Consider the following 12369-nt stretch of genomic DNA (forward strand, 5'->3'; position numbering starts at 1 on the left):
AGAAGAAGAAGAAGAAAAGAGGTCTCACTCTGTAGCTAAAACAGAGACCAGGTGAAAAGAGGATCTGCAGCAGTGAGAGAGAGCGGTGCAGTACAACAACAATATGGTGTTTTTTGAAAATTAAACCATGTAAACCTATTCTGGTACAACCTTAAAATACAATTATGAACCTGAAAATGAGCATAATATGGCTGCTTTAAGTTTTGTGGCTCTTTTTGATCTCAGGCAGAGATAACAGAGAGCTCTCTTTATAAACTCAATCTATTCACATTCTAGTCTAATTCATGCATCTCATGCTGCACTCAGACAGAGCAAACAAAGAGCTCTCCACAAGCACTCTGAATTCTCATCCAGATTTATTGTTTTGAATGAACTCAACTTGCCCATTGTAATGACGTTTATATGCTTGTCCATGACAAAAAAACAATTCCCATGACATTTTAAACAGATGTTTTGATATTTACATGGAGGAAATTGGGGTTACATAATGCAGACAAAAGCAAATTTAACAATATTTTTCACTGCATATTTCAAAATCAATAATCTATCAATATTACTTGCTCATGAATAGGACAAATATACATAGAAAACAGCTAATTAGTAATGAGGGTGATAACCAGTTAGTCGATCATTAATATCACTCAGCTCTAAGTGTCTTTCAAGTTCATAAAATTATCACTTTCATGTAATGCAGTCATCTAGACAAGGACAAGACAGCATTTTAGTTGTATTAAAATAAAATGGGCAAAAATCTTAGAACTGGCTCATAACTGGTGTAAATGTAGTATATTCTTATCATACAGGGCCCAAAAGTGACCTTTTATTTGTGACAACAGATATGCCTACAATAATACCACTGCAAGATCACTAGTATTTGTTTCGGTATGGCATCACAATACAAATATGTCATGTTTGTCATCAACTTAGACTTCTCATTTTCAATAGGAAATTTGAACTAGTTGCAAAAATCATAGGCTCTTCTGTTCAGAATATGACCAGAATTTGACTTCAAAATATGTTCAGTCCATTTCAAGTCTGCTGGGGAAATGTGCAGCAAACACGATACCAGGAATTGAGGACAAATCAATAAACATCAACTTTCCCAAAATACTTTCAAATGCGACTACTGTCCTCTTTACAGGAACTTCTAGTAAGCTCACAACGTGAAAACATGTCCCACCTGTCAGAGAATCCTGTAGAAGATGTATGCCTGCAACTGAGAATTCATTCACAAATGCATGACATTCAAGAGTTTCTTTGTAAGAACACAGTAATTCAACCTGGCCATATTTGATCTGCTTCCCATCCCAAAATAACACTGTATAATTGTTCCTCTGTATAGCTTTTACATTTCACATTGAAGTGTAAACAGTTTTCCCTGTTTGAGCTCTGTTATATGCCTTCACAGCATTATTATGTAATTGTAAAGAGGAGAGGGGCCGACAACGCCACCTAGGAATTTTTTATATTGAGGCCTAGGACCTCTTAAAAACTATAAATATTATAATAAAAAAATGAAAACAGGTTCTTTGTACCGGGGGAGAGCAGTTAAAAAGGTGTATTTAAAACCAGTGAATAAAACCCAGTTTCTTTGAGGAATAACAATGTATTATAAAAAAACATAAAGCAATTAAAATTCCTCTTTAAAAGAAAAAAAAAAAAAAAAAAAAAAAAAAACTAAAATCAAACTAAAACAATGGCACAGCAGAGAAGAGTCGGAGATTTAAATGTCCACAGATTTCCACTGGCAACCAGCTCCTTTACTGTTGGTTCTTCCCCTCGGGCATAGCCTGTGAAGAGAACTCAGGGCCAGTCAAACGTCCTTTTAAAAAAAACGCCACAGTTTCCTACTACTCACAAACACCGGTCTTAGAATGGGACTTACGCGGGAGGGAGGAGTTTGACCTCCTCCCACTGCTTGCCGCTAGCGTTCGGTGTTTGAGGTTTTTTTGGATGTACCCTCCGGTCTCCTTCAGACCAGACCGCTACTCTTCTCACTGGGCTCCAGGCTCCAGGCTACGGTCTCTGCGTCTTTCCGTCTGTTCCTCTGTCTCTCCGTCTGTTCCTCTGCCTCTCCGTCTGTTCCTCTGCCTCTCCGTCTGTTCCTCTGTCTCTCCGTCTGTTCCTCTGCCTCTCCGTCTGTTCCTCTGCCTCTCCGTCTGTTCCTCTGTCTCTCCGTCTGTTCCTCTGCCTCTCCGTCTGTTCCTCTGTCTCTCCGTCTGTTCCTCTGCCTCTCCGTCTGTTCCTCTGCCTCTCCGTCTGTTCCTCTGTTCCTCCGTCTGTTCCTCTGCCTCTCCGTCTGTTCCTCTGTCTCTCCGTCTGTTCCTCTGCCTCTCCGTCTGTTCCTCTGCCTCTCCGTCTGTTCCTCTGCCTCTCCGTCTGTTCCTCTGTCTCTCCGTCTGTTCCTCTGCCTCTCCGTCTGTTCCTCTGTCTCTCCGTCTGTTCCTCTGCCTCTCCGTCTGTTCCTCTGCCTCTCCGTCTGTTCCTCTGCCTCTCCGTCTGTTCCTCTGCCTCTCCGTCTGTTCCTCTGTTCCTCCGTCTGTTCCTCTGCCTCTCCGTCTGTTCCTCTGTCTCTCCGTCTGTTCCTCTGTCTCTCCGTCTGTTCCTCTGCCTCTCCGTCTGTTCCTCTGTCTCTCCGTCTGTTCCTCTGTCTCTCCGTCTGTTCCTCTGTCTCTCCGTCTGTTCCTCTGCCTCTCCGTCTGTTCCTCTGTCTCTCCGTCTGTTCCTCTGTCTCTCCGTCTGTTCCTCTGCCTCTCCGTCTGTTCCTCTGCCTCTCCCTCTCCGTCTGTTCCTCTGTCTCTCCGTCTGTTCCTCTGCCTCTCCGTCTGTTCCTCTGTCTCTCCGTCTGTTCCTCTGTCTCTCCGTCTGTTCCTCTGCCTCTCCGTCTGTTCCTCTGCCTCTCCGTCTGTTCCTCTGTCTCTCCGTCTGTTCCTCTGTCTCTCCGTCTGTTCCTCTGCCTCTCCGTCTGTTCCTCTGTCTCTCCGTCTGTTCCTCTGCCTCTCCGTCTGTTCCTCTGTCTCTCCGTCTGTTCCTCTGTCTCTCCGTCTGTTCCTCTGTCTCTCCGTCTGTTCCTCTGTCTCTCCGTCTGTTCCTCTGCCTCTCCGTCTGTTCCTCTGTCTCTCCGTCTGTTCCTCTGCCTCTCCGTCTGTTCCTCTGTCTCTCCGTCTGTTCCTCTGTCTCTCCGTCTGTTCCTCTGTCTCTCCGTCTGTTCCTCTGTCTCTCCGTCTGTTCCTCTGCCTCTCCGTCTGTTCCTCTGTCTCTCCGTCTGTTCCTCTGTCTCTCCGTCTGTTCCTCTGTCTCTCCGTCTGTTCCTCTGCCTCTCCGTCTGTTCCTCTGCCTCTCCGTCTGTTCCTCTGCCTCTCCGTCTGTTCCTCTGTCTCTCCGTCTGTTCCTCTGTCTCTCCGTCTGTTCCTCTGCCTCTCCGTCTGTTCCTCTGCCTCTCCGTCTGTTCCTCTGCCTCTCCGTCTGTTCCTCTGTCTCTCCGTCTGTTCCTCTGCCTCTCCGTCTGTTCCTCTGCCTCTCCGTCTGTTCCTCTGCCTCTCCGTCTGTTCCTCTGTCTCTCCGTCTGTTCCTCTGCCTCTCCGTCTGTTCCTCTGTCTCTCCGTCTGTTCCTCTGTCTCTCCGTCTGTTCCTCTGTCTCTCCGTCTGTTCCTCTGCCTCTCCGTCTGTTCCTCTGTCTCTCCGTCTGTTCCTCTGTCTCTCCGTCTGTTCCTCTGCCTCTCCGTCTGTTCCTCTGCCTCTCCGTCTGTTCCTCTGTCTCTCCGTCTGTTCCTCTGCCTCTCCGTCTGTTCCTCTGTCTCTCCGTCTGTTCCTCTGCCTCTCCGTCTGTTCCTCTGTCTCTCCGTCTGTTCCTCTGCCTCTCCGTCTGTTCCTCTGTCTCTCCGTCTGTTCCTCTGTCTCTCCGTCTGTTCCTCTGTCTCTCCGTCTGTTCCTCTGCCTCTCCGTCTGTTCCTCTGTCTCTCCGTCTGTTCCTCTGCCTCTCCGTCTGTTCCTCTGCCTCTCCGTCTGTTCCTCTGTCTCTCCGTCTGTTCCTCTGCCTGTCGTGTCTCCAGCTGCCTGTTCCTCGTTGCTATTCTGTCCTTTTTATCTAAAAAAACAGTCAGTTCCCACTCTGGCTCCCAGGTGTAAGTCTTTATGTCTGATTGCTACGTGCCCGATGGCGTGAAGTAAAACAACATTTAACTATACGTTTATTTGACGTTTTGTATTGGCCTGGTGTTGAGCTTCAGGGTCCCCCCCCCCCTCCCCCGGTTCATGTGAAATGACATCACGTAGTACGCGAGGGTCACCAGCGGGGGTAGGGGGTGGGGGTGGGGGGGCAATATTGTATTGGCCTGGTCCAGGCCAATACAAAACGTCAAATAAACTGGATGGGTCCCGGTGACCCGCAGGACAACACAAGGGTTTACAACAACACATGAGAATCCACACAGGAGAAAAGCCTTTCAGCTGCTCAGTTTGTAATACATCTTTTACACAGAGAGGACATTTACGGTCACACATGAAAACTCATACAGGACATAGAAGATTCAGCTGCAGTGTTTGTAACAAAAGATTTTCCCGGCGTTTTCATGTCAAAGACATAAATGTGTTGGTCAGATGGAAACAGAAGCTGATGGAGAAGACTGTGGAGGACCAGAACCAGACAGGAACTCACATCCACTTTTACAACCAGAGACTGAAGACCAGACTGGAGACTCTTCTGATCCTGAGACTGGTGACATGGAATAATGTTTGTGCATTGTTGAAGCAAAACCTCTCAAGTATCAAACAAAAATCTTCATGTATTAACATCTAGATAGAAGACATTATATTGTGTGGTAGGAAAAAGTACACTCTTATTTTAAATATTTTATTAGATATTGTTTTGTCTTGTAATGTCTATCATATAATCAAAGCTGCAAGCAGCTCAGTATCACATGTAGACCACACATTATAAGTTTCATGTAAATCGGATGATGTTTGTCATATAAGGCGCATTTCCATTATGACCAAAAGTCAATATTGGCCTGTAGATGTCCTCAGACCTGGACCCTTGTCAATCGTGAGAAATTTCGGGCAGATACGACAACGTACACTCAAGTTACAACAACTTCTTTGTTCTTCGCTAAAAGGGAATGCAAAACCGATTTTACCTTGTCACAGTTGAATAATGACAGTTTCGTGGGTAACTAGGACATACATAGAACCTCATTGACGCCTCTTTCCTCTGCAAATCTCACATTTTGAAACTGCCTCTGAAAACGGGCAAATCTCAACGAACCGCCAGGTTGACGTCAACTCGGTGGCTCCTCCTTTTTTGGCTCTAGTCTCTATCTTTGTCACGCCCCAACATTTACATAGGCTACACTACTGACCTGAGATCAGGTAGTCTTCTGAATCTGGGTCGCACAGATCTCAGAAATTGTATACATTGTTCATCTGCTATTTTACCACTAAATTCACTTCTGAGACTTTTTTATGCGATAAATCAACTATGTAGAGGTCAAATACGGGCTGTTTTACGAAAACTGATGGCTAGTTGCAAATTTTGTCCGACTGTGTGTCGGAGTTCAGCAGCCGGTGCTGCCTGTGTTGCTGCCTCGCTGCCCGGCCTGCCTTCCTTCACAGACCCCGGCCTGCTGGGAGGTAGATGGAGCTCAATCACGGCTGGCAGCCCACGGCACTCCATACCCGCGCAAAGTCACCGTTTTTTGGGTTAATGGACTACCAAACGCAACTGCCCTGACAGAGCTCCAGGGCCTGCAGCTGCTCTCTTCCTGCTAAATGGCCAGTGTGTGTGAGTGAGAGCGCGGTCAGCGAGCTTGTTACGCCAGCAATCTCTTACCACAGGTTCCAGTTAATCTTATAATGTGTGTAATTATAATGTGTTGAGTTATTTAAACAATCGATCGGGGAAATAAACGCCTCTTGTCCGCGAGTCTCATTGATAAAACCTGCGGCTGGATGGAGCTCTATCAATGAGAGCTAGCTAGCCTCCTCTTAGACCTCTGAAATTCACAAAAATTCATTAAATTGAAATCGGACACCATTGTTAGCTTTATAAGACCTTGGGGTAGATGTTATATAAGTGGCGTGACGAAATTCAAACTGTAAATATAGCTACTCTAGTTATGCCGGCAGCTGGCAGCCAGCCCAGAGTATTCCAGTAGTCCAGTACCCAGGGAAACGGTGACTTTCACTGGGTATGGAGGTTGCTGCTTTCTCGTCAGACTGTGTGGAGCTCCTAGCTAAAGTCCGACACGTCTTACCAAATTTGCAATTAGCCATCAGTTTTCGTAAAACGGCCCATATTCGAGCTTTACATAGTTGATTTCTCGCTTAAAAAAATCTCAGAAGTGAATTTAATAACGAAATAGCCCGACAAACAATGTATAGCTTTGCAGTGTCTGAAATATGAGACCTGCTGTCTCGTCTCCAATGTGTTCCTATGGTTCGCTCAAACCAATCAGCGCGCAGCACATCTAAATATTCATGAGCAGACCATATTTGGAAGAAAAGCTCTTGTTCCAAATAGAGCCATATTCACAGGGTAGTTAAGGGCCTAAAAAAATAGCATTCGGGCAATTTTCAGCCCAACCAATGTTACATACCCTATTAGGAGACCTTAAGGAACAGTGTGAAATACCCTATATAATCACTTAATCACCCCTTTAATACTGGACCAGTTCCAGAGATTGTTGTTCCCATCAGTCACTTAGACCCAGAACCATGGGGAGATAGAGTCCAGGTTGAAATATACAGAAGTTATCCTCTAAATATCAACATATTATATAAACATACAGATACAGACAGGTAGGCTACTGTGTGTTTGCTTTAAAGTTAAATATATGTATATATGTAGTTGTAAGTTGTGTTTTTTTTTTTAATAAAGCTTTTACACCTTCAAATACTTTAATACTTGCAGATAGAAAACAACTTTAATGTAACTACAACTTAATATTTTTTTAAATTCATAAGTTGATCACATTCATTCATCCCAAACCCTCCTGCGTGGCGTACCTTAGGCGGGGTTTGAACCAACGTCTCCTGGTTAACGGTCGGCGTCCTTCCCCAATGGACCAACTTTTTTAAGACGAAGAAAAGAAGCAAACTTTCATACGATAAGATAAGCCTTTATTGTCTCCTGTTGGAGAAATTCATCTTGGGAATTCACACATAAACACACAATAAACATACAGTTAACCTACATAGAAACATAATCATACATTATCTCATCCAATGCTTCAATGAACATCTAATAACCACACCACCACCCCCCCTTTCCTCACATTCACAGAAGAACAGAAGAGAACCCACAACACATCCCCAACACATTTTTATATATATATATATATATTACACCAGTACCTTATCAGGCATTGCACATCCTATAACCATAAGTACCACAAATATTATATATTAGTATTAGTCACGCATACATCACTGCAGCCAATACACACACATACATCTTATCTCTTATTATTCATTAATTTGATTGACAGCAGCACAAATGAGAATGTATAGCTGTTAAGCTTGCAGTTTGGTAACCTGAAGCCATCAGCTCATCCTCACTCTACAGGACGTGATTTGGGTCGTTGGTGATTTTGAGACCCTGTTTCCTCACCGCCTCCTCAAAGAGCTCCTGAAGATGAGTAGGTGCTATTTGGCCAATTATTTTTCCAGCCCTTTTATCAAGTTTTGGAGCTGTGATTTTAATTTAACGGTCAGGTTACCGAACCAAGCCATAATGCCATAACAAACAATAGATTCAATGGCTGCCTTGTAAAACAGTAGCATGATATCTTTGTCCACTCATTGAACTCTAAGTCGTCTTAAGAAATATAGACGCTGACTTATCTTTGAGCAAACATACTCCACTTGATGGGACCACTGCAACAGTCTAATTGTATACCTAAATACTTATATGTTGTTACCTGCTCAACAAGTACACCTTCAGTTTGGAGTGTGCTGTGATCTATAGACCTGGGGTCAACAATCATTTCTTTGGTTGTATTTACATTAAGCAGCAGGTTATGCCTGTTGCACCACTTCACTACCTCCTCTATCTCCTGTTTATAGACAGCAATGTCTGAGTATTTTGTCAGTAGACATAGTATGGCCGTATCATCTGAAAATGTAATAATGTGGTTATTTCTATAGATGTTTCTCAATCATTTGTGTATATTATAAAAAGTAAAGGAGAGCTTCCACAGCCTTGAGGGGGAACCTGTACTTGTGTTCAGAGTATCAGAAAGAGTAGAGTTGACTCTTACCTGCTGCTTCCTGTCTGTCAGAAAAGAACCATACCATCTAATAATGAAGGGTTCACCTCCATCTGTTGTCATTTACATAACAGTGTCTGAGGGAGAACACAGTTGAATGCAGAGCTAAAGTCCATGAATAATAATCAAACATAAGCTGATGGATGTTCAAGGTGCTTTAAGATAGAGTACAGTTGTGATTAAGGCATCGTCAGTCCCCCTGCCATTATTATAGGCAAATTGGTAAGAGTCCAAGAGATGCTGTACCTCGCTCCTTAAATGACCAACCATTATACGTTCTAATGATTTCATCACTATTGATGTCAGCACTACTGCTCTATAATCATTATTATGCTGTGGGCAGGCTTTTTTAGGAACAGGAATGACAACAGATGTCTTCCAAATAGTAGAGATGGCACATGTATCGACAGAGAGTTGGAATAGAGGGCTCCAAGCCTGAGTCAGATCATCCAAACATGTTTTCAGAATAAAAGATGAAATACCATCATTAAAAACTGTGGTGACAGCATTAGGGTTAATTATTATTCTGTCCTGTAGTGGGTCACATGGTAATGACATAGACAGGTCTCTGCAGCAGGTCACATTACTTTCATAATCCAGGTCAGAACGTTTGTAAAAAATGTTGAGATCATTAGCCTTGTCCAAAACGTTCCACACATTCAGTTCCTTCTTTCCAGAGTTCATGTTAGTCGACTGAGTAACTGAGTACATTTACTCAAGTACTGTAATTAACTCAAGGTGATTGTATTACTTGAGTATTAAATATTGTTTACAGCATTTATATAATTAAAAAACGTGGACATATAAGGAGAAATGACAAAATATAGATTCATTTAAAGCATTTTTATTAATTTTTCCACCGGACTTAATTAAAACAGAAATGTTATGATTATTAAACACACACACACACACACACACACTTTTAACAAAAAACTCCATCTCTGTGGGTAATGTTGTCAGACACTTAGAATAATAATCTGAGTCTGTCAGTGGCAAAAACAGAACTTTTAGTGGACATAAACGTTACCTTTTGTGTCTTACTTTCAGTCTGAACAGACCTCAACAGATTTAAAAACCACATTCAGTCACAGAAAATACAAACAGTCAATATGAAATGTCAAAGATTATTAAATGAAAAGTCCACAAAGGAAGATAATATGATGGTAAACTACAAAACAACAATAACTGGAGAGCATATAATTACAAATGGCCAACTTCCAGTATGTCGGTAAAGATGAGAGGAATGTTTGGACCAATTTTCGTGAATATCAAAACAACTATGTCCAAATTAAGGCCTTCCATGCATCAGGGCGTTCTTATTAAACTCACATGGACCAAATCGCTGTATAGTCTCGTTATGGTTTTGCGCCAACTTTTGGGAGTTTTGGAGTATATAAGGGTGTCAAAAATGTGTTCAAAGGTTAAAACAAATAAGAGGGCCCTATAGAGCAGCCATGACACGTCTAGGCCCAAATGTGAAAGCAGCCCGGAGAGAAATTACTATTTTGAACATTGCTGCAACATTTTGAGAGTTTCTGTGCATCCTAAAGTCTTTAAACATGTATTCCTAAAATGAGAATTAGACTGACTTCCGGCCAGGCAAAACAAAAGTAAAAAAACAAATGTAATATGTTTCTAAAGATGAGAACAAAGTTTTTACCAAATTTCAAACATGCCTACGTTTTCCAACCGAAACATCTTTAAACCTCTTAACGTTTAGGCAGAGCCTATGTCATCTTTCATCAGAGAAATACTAAATGGTCACCTTTGGGCCTTCCCCCTCACACTGTGGGTACATTGAGGTAAAACAGCTTCAATTAGCATAGAAAATCTCCAAAAATACGGAAAAAAACCCCCGTATAAATAAATGTCAAAAAAGCGTCAAATGAGCATCGAAAAAAGTGTAAAGTCGAGAGTTCTGAGGAAAGGCAGAAAACCGTCCAGCTGATCCAGGATAACATCCATGCTGTTCAGAAGATAAAGTTACTGCTGGTCAGCCTTCAATGTGGAGAGAAGATCAGAATATAACAACACAGCTATCAGGGCATGAGGAGGAGGCAGGAGGAAACAGCTTGGCTCTCAAACATCTTCACTACGAGGCAGTGTGAATGAGCTGGTGTCTTTTAAGGCTACTACTATGAGAAAACATTTTCCCACATTGATCACACCAGTACGGCTTCTCTCCAGTGTGAACACGTCGGTGAGATATAAGGTGACCACTCATAGAAAATGTTTGACCACACTGATCAGCTGTACGGCTTTCTCCAGTGTGAAGACGCTGGTGAGACTTAAGGTTACCACTCATAGAAACGTTTTACCACATTGATCGCAGCTATAGGGCTTCTCTCCAGTGTGAATACGCTGGTGAGATTTAAGGGCAACACTCATAGAAAACGTTTTACCACATTGATCACAACTGTACGGCTTCTCTCCAGTGTGAATGCGTTGATGGTTTTTTAGGCTACTCTGTACTGTGAAAGCTGCCCCACATAGGTCACAGCTGTACGGCTTTTCCCCAGTGTGAACGCGTTGATGTCTTTTTAGGGTACTCTGTTGTGTGAAAGCTGCCCCACATTGATCACAGCTGTACGGCTTTTCTCCAGTGTGAATGCGTTGATGTTTTTTTAGGGTACTGTTGTATGAAAGCTGCCCCACATTGATCACAGCTGCACAGGTCTCTCCAGTGTGAACTCTCTGATGAATCTTTAAATATCCAGATGTGAAGGATTTGTCACAGTGATGACACTTGAGTTCCTCTTTCCTCTTGTTTCTATAACAAAAGACAAACAGAGAGAGGAGAGAGAGAGAGAGAGAGAGAGAGAGAGAGAGAGAGAGAGAGAGAGAGAGAGAGTTAATGAACAAACTTCTTTGAAGCCCAGAAAAAAGTTTTAACTTGCTCTCACAATTTTCAATCTCCGTACATCAATTTTATGTCAAAATGAAGGAAATTTAGTATGTAATGTATGTATATGTATGTATATATATATATATATAATATATATATTATATATATATATATATATATATATATATATATATCAGCATCCAGCATTCACAAAGCAAATTTTCTCAGAAATTGCGATCTCTAGTTTCATGTTCCTTTACTTATTAATTAAACACAAATAAGATAACATGTTATCAGCAAAAAAACAGCAGAGATAATGACAATAAGATCCTATACAGAAATTATTAAGTGTGCAATGTTTCAGTTTTGAACTTTTGAATGGGGAAATTGTCTGGAAAATTTGAATATTCAGAAAAGTGATGAAAATTCTGTATGATAGCCTGCATCTCCCAATTGCTGAACAATTTAATGTTGTATGAAGTTTCTATGTTGAAAAATATGGAAGTAGTTAGGTGCCAAAGAAATGCGACATGGGATTAATAAAGAATATTCTTTAGTAGAAGAACAGAGGTTACTATGGGGAACACTTGGTAAACTGTGGTATAACGGTAATAATGGTCAACTGTTGATATTAAGCCAAATACCGGACCAAACCGGTATACTGAATTTTACAAGGTGTCACACTTGTCTCAGCCGAGTGAGACTAGTGAAAAATTACACAACTAGTCCACATGGTGGCGGTAATGTGCCTCTAAACCAGGACTTTTTAACCTGCAGTGCAGGGACGTGCACAGGTACGTGCTATTGTTGCCCAAGCAACTGATTTGCGTAGCTGCCTCTGGTGAAAGAGCCTAAATGACTTTGTTTATTCTCATACGGAGTACTGCATATGAAAGACAGGGAAAGCAAAGCCCTTTTCTAGCTGCTTTCATGTGAGTTTTTAAAGTTATGGCGATAATGACAAATGCCGTGTGAATAGTAACCAAAAAATCAGAGCCTTTGGCTGGATAGTATAAGATTATTATCATCACAGAACTATAGCAAATGCCTAGCAAATAGTGAGCTCCTGTCTGAAAGATCAGCATTCATATCTCCCACCACATAAACACTTGTGGGATGGTTATCGGAAATAAAAGAGTTTATGAAAGCCAGTCTATTCAAGTATTCATCTTCATTGTGATGTGCCTCATATGGTGTATATACATTCAGGATTGTAAACTCCTTATTGTTAAAAGTTATCTGGACAGTAATACACCAGTC

The 12369-nt window shown here is 42.0% G+C and overlaps 1 long non-coding RNA gene across 1 annotated transcript; it reads left to right on the top strand.

The window, feature by feature from the left end:
* Positions 1 to 4652: 4652 nt before the first annotated feature.
* On the top strand, positions 4653 to 8581 carry LOC118496408. The gene is made up of 3 exons (XR_004898976.1): positions 4653 to 4743; positions 6150 to 6151; positions 8571 to 8581. It is a non-coding gene; the product is annotated as an uncharacterized LOC118496408 (long non-coding RNA).
* Positions 8582 to 12369: the final 3788 nt, after the last annotated feature.

This window comes from Sander lucioperca, chromosome 12 (genome assembly GCF_008315115.2).
Source record: "Sander lucioperca isolate FBNREF2018 chromosome 12, SLUC_FBN_1.2, whole genome shotgun sequence".
Classification (NCBI taxonomy): domain Eukaryota; kingdom Metazoa; phylum Chordata; class Actinopteri; order Perciformes; family Percidae; genus Sander; species Sander lucioperca.